The sequence below is a fragment of the Galeopterus variegatus genome, unplaced genomic scaffold (assembly GCF_000696425.1).
Source record: "Galeopterus variegatus unplaced genomic scaffold, G_variegatus-3.0.2 Scaffold432, whole genome shotgun sequence".
NCBI classification, from domain to species: domain Eukaryota; kingdom Metazoa; phylum Chordata; class Mammalia; order Dermoptera; family Cynocephalidae; genus Galeopterus; species Galeopterus variegatus.
The window spans coordinates 385,003-393,312 of NW_007726543.1; positions in this window are offsets into that span (position 1 = coordinate 385,003).

Below are 8,310 nucleotides of genomic sequence, written 5' to 3' on the forward strand. Positions count from 1 at the left end.
AAAAAAAAAAAAAAAAAAAAAAAAAAAAAGACACAGAAGGGCCAGCCGGTGGCTCACTCGGGAGAGTGTGGTGCTGATAACACCAAGGCCATGGGTTCGGATCCCATACAGGGATGGCTGGTTAGCTCACCGGGTGAGCATGGTGCTGACAACACCAAGTCAGAGTTAAGACCCCCTTACCGGTCATCTTTAAAAAACAAACAAAAAAAGACATAGAAAATTCCTCTAGGAGCCCTTCTTCCCCACTATATGATAAATAACAATTCAATATAATCCCAAAGAGCTGTCAGTATTGCCAATGGTTTCAGTGTGGTTGGTGGATGAGAGGACGTAGAGAGAAAAATCATCTATGATTTTCTCTGACCAGAAGCTTCACAGAATAAGGAAAAACAAACCACTGGGTATAGATCACTTAAAAAGAACTGAAGCTCCCATCCTCTTCTAGTTAAAAGAGCAAATCATAATGCTCAGCCTCTGATGAAACTGACTTATGTTAGATAGCGAAGATTCAATAACTGGCATCTCTCAAGGTGAGGAAAGAACACTGTGTCTTAAGGCCAAGCACACTTGACCTAACAGATGAAGGTCGCTAACAAAAATTGTTAGTTCCTTCTCAGAATAGTATGTTTCTGTTTTCACTAACTACTCCAAGTTGTTTGCAAAATCTAATCGTTATAGCATTCTGAATACTGAGAAATGCTGATGTACTAGGGGAAAAAATTCTATTTATTTAACATAAAGATGCAGGAAATGGAATACCACTGTATAAAAGGGCTGGCTACAAGTGTATACAGTGTATGTAAATGCAGAACTAAAGTTGTTATCAGCCGTTATCACCTATATGATACTAAATGTAACTGTTTACTCCTTCTCCCAAAAAGACATGGAAAGTTCTCCCAGGGATTTACTGTAGTGGTAGCAGTAGTAATAACAACTACCATAATGGAATGGGTCAAAAATCCCACTAACCAAAACTGGGACGCAGAATTGGGGAAAATAAGAGAATTTTAAGTTAACAGGCAAATGATACACTTGAAAAACTACACAGCATATATGACAAAGGGCCAATATAGGTAACATTTAAAGAGACCTAATGAGTCAATTTATAAAAAATTATAAACACAGAAAATGGCCAAAGGACATGAAAGGCAATTAACAGAAGAAATACAAAAGGCTAATGAGTCAAGTGACACCTGATTTTACTAATAAATGAACAGATGCAAACTAAAACAGTGAGACTTCTTTTACTTACCAGATTGGTTAAGATTAATTTCAAAACATAGGTCTGCGTACTACTGACCCAGAAATTCCACTTCTCTACAGAAGGGTACAAATATATGTGGTAATCATAGTATGTACTGAATATTTACTATATGCCAGCCACTATCTAATCTTACAATTAATCTTATCTAACTCTTAATTAAGTACTGCTAGTGTTGCCAGTTTGAAGATAAGGAAACTAAGGTACAGGATGGTTAAGTGACCTGCCCAAGGTCACACTTAACAATAAGTGAGAAAGAGCGGAAACCAAGTCTACCCGACTTCAAAGCCCAAATTCTTCAACAGCAACACAGGCTACCGCTACACAAGGACCTTTACTTCAGTACCAGGGAAATTAGAAACAACCTAGATGTCCACCAATAAAGAACAAAATAAATTCCTCTACATCGACACAGTAGAACTCTATGTAGGCAATAAAAAGATATATATGTACTGACGCGGAAAGCATCCAAGAAATATTTTAAAAAGAAAGCTGAAGAACAGGACATATAATTGTATTTCTTTAAAAATATAAAACACACACACATATAAGCATAAGAAAAAGTGTGGAAGTGCATCAAATTGTAAACAGTGTTTATCTTTGATGGGTAGGAATGAAGGGGTCTTCCATTTTCTGATTTTCATTACCATCTGAAAATGTTTCCAACTAGCATAGCACGTAATCAGAAGAAAACAAGCAGGATGGATCAATTATTTCTATAGCCCTGTGCATCCTAAGGTGAATAACGCACACAAATTTCCTACCTGGTAATTATTCTAATGTGTTGTGTGGAGGGTTATCTGTTTTGTTTTTTCCTGGAAATGATTTTGGAACAAAGGCCTAAAGCGCTTACCATCGAAATGAATCTGAATCAGAATTTTGTGGTTTCTTGACAACTGCAGTAGACACATAACGAATACATACCGAGTGAGCGTGCAGTTGTGAAACCACCACCAAAGCCATAAATCCACAAAAGACCGCGTGGGCCGAGAACGCTGAAGGGCTGGGACGCACACAGCCGGCGGGGACCCGTGGCGGGAGGCGACGGAAGCGGGGCGGGGAGGGCGTACCTCGTGCGAAGGTTCTGGCACGGTAAGACGGCGGCAGTCCTGGATCGGCTCCGCGTGGGGGTAAGGGGCGGCCCTAGAGCTCGCACCTCAGGTCCGCGTAGGTCCGGGTCCGCAGCGGCCGGGTCGTAGGCGACGCTAACACTCACAACACTTCGGGAATTCAAATTTGAAGAGCCCGCCCTCCAGCCCGCCCGGGATTGGCACGCTCAGGAAGTACGTCACGTTGCGTCTCACGGGAACTGAGGAAAGCTGGGGGCGGACCCCGCGCGCGGACAATGGCCTGTACACAAAAAGTGGGTGACCCCAAGCTGCCGCGGGTAGGAGCACGCCCCTGCACTCGTCCTCGGAGGTCGTTTCGCCTTCTTACGGCGCACGCCCAGTCCGACTGCCGCAGCTCCTCCCGTAATGCTCTGCGTCGGGAAGGCTTACGTCTGACTCCCCTTGGCGCTCTCCGGCGCAACTGTGGTTGTTAAGTTTGGCCCTTCCCGCCTACCGTCTTCCCCTACGGGCTGTGTTCTCTAGTGGCGTTTTGTTTTCTGTTCTTTGCATCTGTGAGGGGAACTGCTTGCGGGATGGGTTTGAGAGTACTGGTTTTCTCGGCCAGTCGTGTATTAGAGGCCGAGAAAGAACGTTTTGTTCTGGAGGGAATAGTTTACTGAATGCAAGGTTACATACGCAGTGATATGTTTAGTTGGAGTTTTTTCCGCAGAAGTGTGATTTTTTTTTTTTTTTTTTAACCTGGTCGTCTGGAATTCTAAAAGCATGACTCTTGACAACCCCAGGTTGCTATGCAGTTTGTGACAGGAGTGCCAGTACTGAGCTCCGCCTTAGACAGCACCCGCTGATGCTTTGCTCTGCCTACGGCGGAGTTTCATGTATATCCTTAGCCCCAGTTCCCTTTCAAGACGCGGTCTCTGGCTAGAAGTGTCGTGTGGGCGCCTTGTTTCAGTCTTGGAGTAGGGGAAACGAGGGAAGTAACAAGTGTTTTCAGCTGTAAACTACATCCAAATCCAATTCTGCGTCATCTCAATTTTGTTTTTATTTTTTGTTTTTTTTCATTTTATTTTTGCATCATGTCTCCATGAACTCCGCCCCTTCTCCCTCCAGTCAGCATTTGGAACAGGAGAGCTTTTAATTTTATGCTTCATCTAAGAAGACCTCTCGACTTCCTAAAGTCATGCATCGCATTTCCCCGTTAAGTAGAGGACTGAAAAGGTTGTAATGTATTAATTTTTTAAGTGACTTTTTCAATTCCCCCTTCTGAATCGTGCACACCGAGTGAATATTAAGAATCCACTAAATTTTGTGCACACCAAGTGAATATTCAGAATCCAAAATATAAATTTAAAACACCCACATGAATGCAAGTAAAGAAAAAAACAAGTTCAGGGTAGGGAGAAAGGAAGCAAATCCTGGTTAAAATGAAGTTTCTTTCCTGTACAGCATAATGAGAAAATGGCTGGACGTGGGTTTACTCCAAGTTTGTGGGAAAAGACAGGCATAAAATATAGGTTAAGTGGCATGTATGAAATGCACTTTGTGGGATAGAGGGACTTTGGAGGCATAGATGTGCAACCTCCAAAACATCTGAAATTGAAGTATGAGAGGTTTCTATGCCTGATGATAATAGCCGTGGCTCACACATTCGAAAAAATAGAAACCCTGAAATATTAAAGGCAGACTCTCAGAATTACAGACTTTTATTTTTTTATTTATTTAAAAAAATTTAAAATTTATTATTAGCATATTCATTCTTACAAATTGTGATATTTCTTTATGCCCTTTGCCCAACCTATCACTTCCCCAAACCCCTCCTTTCCTCCCCCTGACTTTTATTTTTTTATTTATTTAAAAAAATTTAAAATTTATTATTAGCATATTCATTCTTACAAATTGTGATATTTCTTTATGCCCTTTGCCCAACCTATCACTTCCCCAAACCCCTCCTTTCCTCCCCCTGACTTTTATTTTTTTAATTAGCTACTTGTCATGTGAAAAGTAACAAGTACATAGCATGCTTCAGGATGAATCACAACAGGAACTTACATAAGGATGACTGATGATTTTCCAAGCAAAACTAGAAAACCGTTTGTGGATAACAAAGTGTGATGAGAAGGCCTAGAGGCCAAGGGACAATGTTCATCTATTTATTTGGATGTGAACATGCCATCTTGGGTGGGGCCTCCTTTAAGTTTCTGTCTGTCTGGAAGGGAGATCTTTTAGTTCACAGTTAGCGACCTGAGATAATCTGTCCCATTCTAGGACTGTAACTCATGGGAACACATGCAGACCCATTTAGGGTCCCAAGAACAGACATAGATGGAAGGCACTCAAGTCTCACACCGTGTGGGAGTGGCTGCCAAGGCATCTGGGGCTGCTTGGCCTGGAGGAATATTCTCAGGAACATGATAGGTTCTAGCAGGACTGCTAACGGACCATATAGCACTTTCGGGGAAATTTGAAGAAAGCTCCTTCAAGGCCAGTGGTTCAACCAGGGACAGTTTTGTTCCCTGAAGGGACAGTTGGTAATGTCTGTAGACATGATTGTCACAACTAGGGAGGGTACCACTGACATCTAGTAGGGAGAGGACAGGTTGCTACTAAACATCCTAGAGTGCACAGGAGTGCCCCTCCAGTCTAAAATGTCAATAGTGCCATGGTTGAAAAGTCCTATTCTTGGTAGATGTAGTCCTGAAACAGGATTTCAGCCCCCTGTCACTCTCTCAGCAGGGTGCCCTCATATATGGTGCAACTGTACAACCACTACTGCCCCGTATGGACTTAGAGGAGGGAGTCAACAGGGAGATAATCCAGGCTTTGTGAGAGGAGGACCCTTTCTAACTCAGGAAATAAAAACTTCTGAAAGTTGTCAATTAAAATGCAGTCATTTTTGTTACACCCTAACAGAAAAATAAAGCCAGGAGGCTGAGAAGGGAGGGCTCTCATGCACACATGCCTATGATAAGAACCATTACAAATACTCTCTGAAGGTCTCTTATGCACACATGCCTGTAACAAGAACTTTTGCCAAGGACTTTTCAAACTGCAGCTTGCTACATGAGTCAAAAGGACAGCTAGTCAAATGTACAAGAACACTCACCTAACACACTATCTCCACTAACGAACTGGCATCAACTCCTGTGATAAAAAGCTCCTGTGACCAATATTCTCTTTGTTTCAAAACAAATTATGTGTACTTTTCCCTTTTGTTTTTAAAAATATCCCTTTGCCTCAGCCTCTTTGGAAATGCCTATGGTCCCCATGGCCTGCATATCCTGGATTTGCAAATTCTTCTGCTTATACCTGACTACTCATCATTCTTTAGAGAGCCTCTTAGTTTGTTATTTAGGTTGACAAACTAAAATATTGCTGGGAATAAAAGAGACTTGATTCTCAAAGTCTTTTGGTAAACAACAGAAAAGAGAGTAAATTAAAAAAACAGAATGACTTAGTTATACTCTACCTAATTTTGTCAAAAGCTTAAATTGATTTTTTAAGCTTTTTATTTTGGAATGGAGATTCACAGGAAGTTTCAAAGATAGTACAGAGAGCTCCTGAGTACCATTCATTCATTCATTCATTCATTCATCCATCCATCCTGAGTGTGCTGGTGGTTACATCTTACATAATTATAGTAAAATATCAAAAATAGGAATTTGGCATTAGTACAATGTGTGGTTAGCTCTATGTAGTTTTATCCCCTGTGTGGATTTATGTAACTACCACCACAGTTAAGATACAGAACTATTTGATCGCAGGAAGATTGCCCTTGTTCTGTCTTTTATATCACATCCACCTACTCTTCAACAATCATAACCCCTGGCAGCATTAATCTATTTTCCATCTCTATAATTTTGTCATTTCAAGAATGAATCATCATACAACATGTTACCTTTTGAGATTAGCTTTTTTCCCGCTCAGCATAGCATCCTTGAGATCCACCCAAGTTGTGTGTATCAGTAGTTTTTTCCTTTTTATCTATAGATGTACCTGCAATTTGTTTAATCATTCATCTGTTGATGGACATTTTGGTTTTCAGTTGTTTGCTATTAAAAATAAAGCTTTTGGGCCGGCCCAGTGGCGCACTGGAGAGTGCGCCTCTTGGGAGTGCGGCGCGCTCCCGCCGAGGGTTCGGATCCCATGTGGAGACTGGTTCCCGCTCACTGGCTGAGCGCGGTGCGGGCGCAACACCGAGGGTTGTGATTCCGTTGCCGGTCCCCGGTACGGGCGCGACACCGAGGGTTGCGATCCCGTTACCGGTCAGTAAAAAAGACAAAAAAGGGAAAAAAAAATAAATTAAAAAAAAAAAATAGGGCCAGCCTGGTGGCGCACTGCTACAGTGTGCCGCTTGGGAGTGTGGTGGCGCTCCCGCCGAGGGTTCAGATCCCACATACAGACCGGCCGCTCACTGGCTGAGCGAGGTGCGGGCACAACACCGAGGGTTGCGATCCCATTGCCGGTCCTGGTCCGGTACGGGCGCAACACTGAGGGTTGCGATCCGTTGTCGGTCATGAAAAAAGACAAAAAGGGAAAAAAATAAAATAAAATAAAATAAATAAATAAAGCTTTTATGAACATGTACAAGTTTTTATGTGGACTTAGGTTTCATTTCTCTGGGATAAATGCCCAGAAGTACAATTTCTGGGTCATATGGTATTTAGTTTTTTAGGAAACTGCCAAATCATTTTCCAGAGAGGTTGTACCATTTTACAATCCCAACAGCAGTGTATGAGTGATCCAATTTGTTCACATTTTCACCAACACTTGAGTTTTAGAGTGACCACTTTGGCACTGTGTGGAGAATCGATTAGAATTGTGGATGGGAAGTCCATCTCACAAGTTTTTGTAGTAGTCATGGTGAGACATGATGAGGGCCTAACCCAAAGCTTTGGAAGTGGGGATAGACAGATTGGGGAGAGATTAAGGGAGTAAAATTGACCAAATTTAATGATTAGTTTGATGTGGGATCTGGGAGAAAGAAAATTTTAAAACAAACCTTCTTGTTTCTGATTTGGGCAATTTGATGGATATTGGTACCATTCATAGAAGTAGGTAGTACTAGAAGAGGTGTTGGTCTGGGGTTAAGAAGATATTTAGTTTTAGGCTTGGTGATTTTGAAGTTCCTGTGTAACATTCAAGTGGGACAGGCCAGTAGGCAGCATGCTATACAGGTCTGAAGAAAGCATAGTCATGAAGAGAATGGAGTTTGGAGTCAGCCCTGATTCAAAGTCCCAGTTCTTTCTCTTTCTGTATATCTATTGGCAAGTTACTTTACTTCCATTTTCTTTTTTTTTTTTTTTCCTTTTTGTCTTTTTTCGTGTCCAGCAACGGATCACAACCCTCAGTGTCGCGCCTGCACCGGACCAGACCGGCAACGGGATCGCAACCCTCGGTGTTGCCCCCGCACCTCGCTCAGCCAGTGAGCGGGAACCGGTCACCACATGGGATCCGAACCCTCGGCGGGAGTGCCGCCGCGCTCCCAAGTGGCGCACTGCTACAGTGCACCACCGGGCCGGCCCTTACTTTCATTTTCTCATTAATGAGGTGGAATCATTGGGAGGATTGAATAAGGCAATATGTATAAATCACTTACTGCATATTAAATACTCAGTAAATGGCAATTGATATTATTTTTATAGATTTGTAATTTTGAGCCATTTCCTTTTTAATGTCAAATGCTGCCCGAAAGACAAATGTGACAATGGCCAAAATGTACTTTTTGGATTTAGCAACAACGAAGCCTTGGAGACAATTCAGTAGAACAGAAGCTTGGTTATAGTGGGTCAGGGAATGATTGGGAGGTGAGTGACTTGAGACAGACACTGAGATAGTTCCCTCCAAGAAATGTGCAAAAGCAAGGACAGAGAAAAAAGTTAGACCATCTAGGGTTAAGGAAATTCCCAACCCCAGCCCGCCCAACTTGGAAAGAGTTGACTTAGTTATAATTTTTTTTTTTGGAGCTAAGATGGATGAATTATT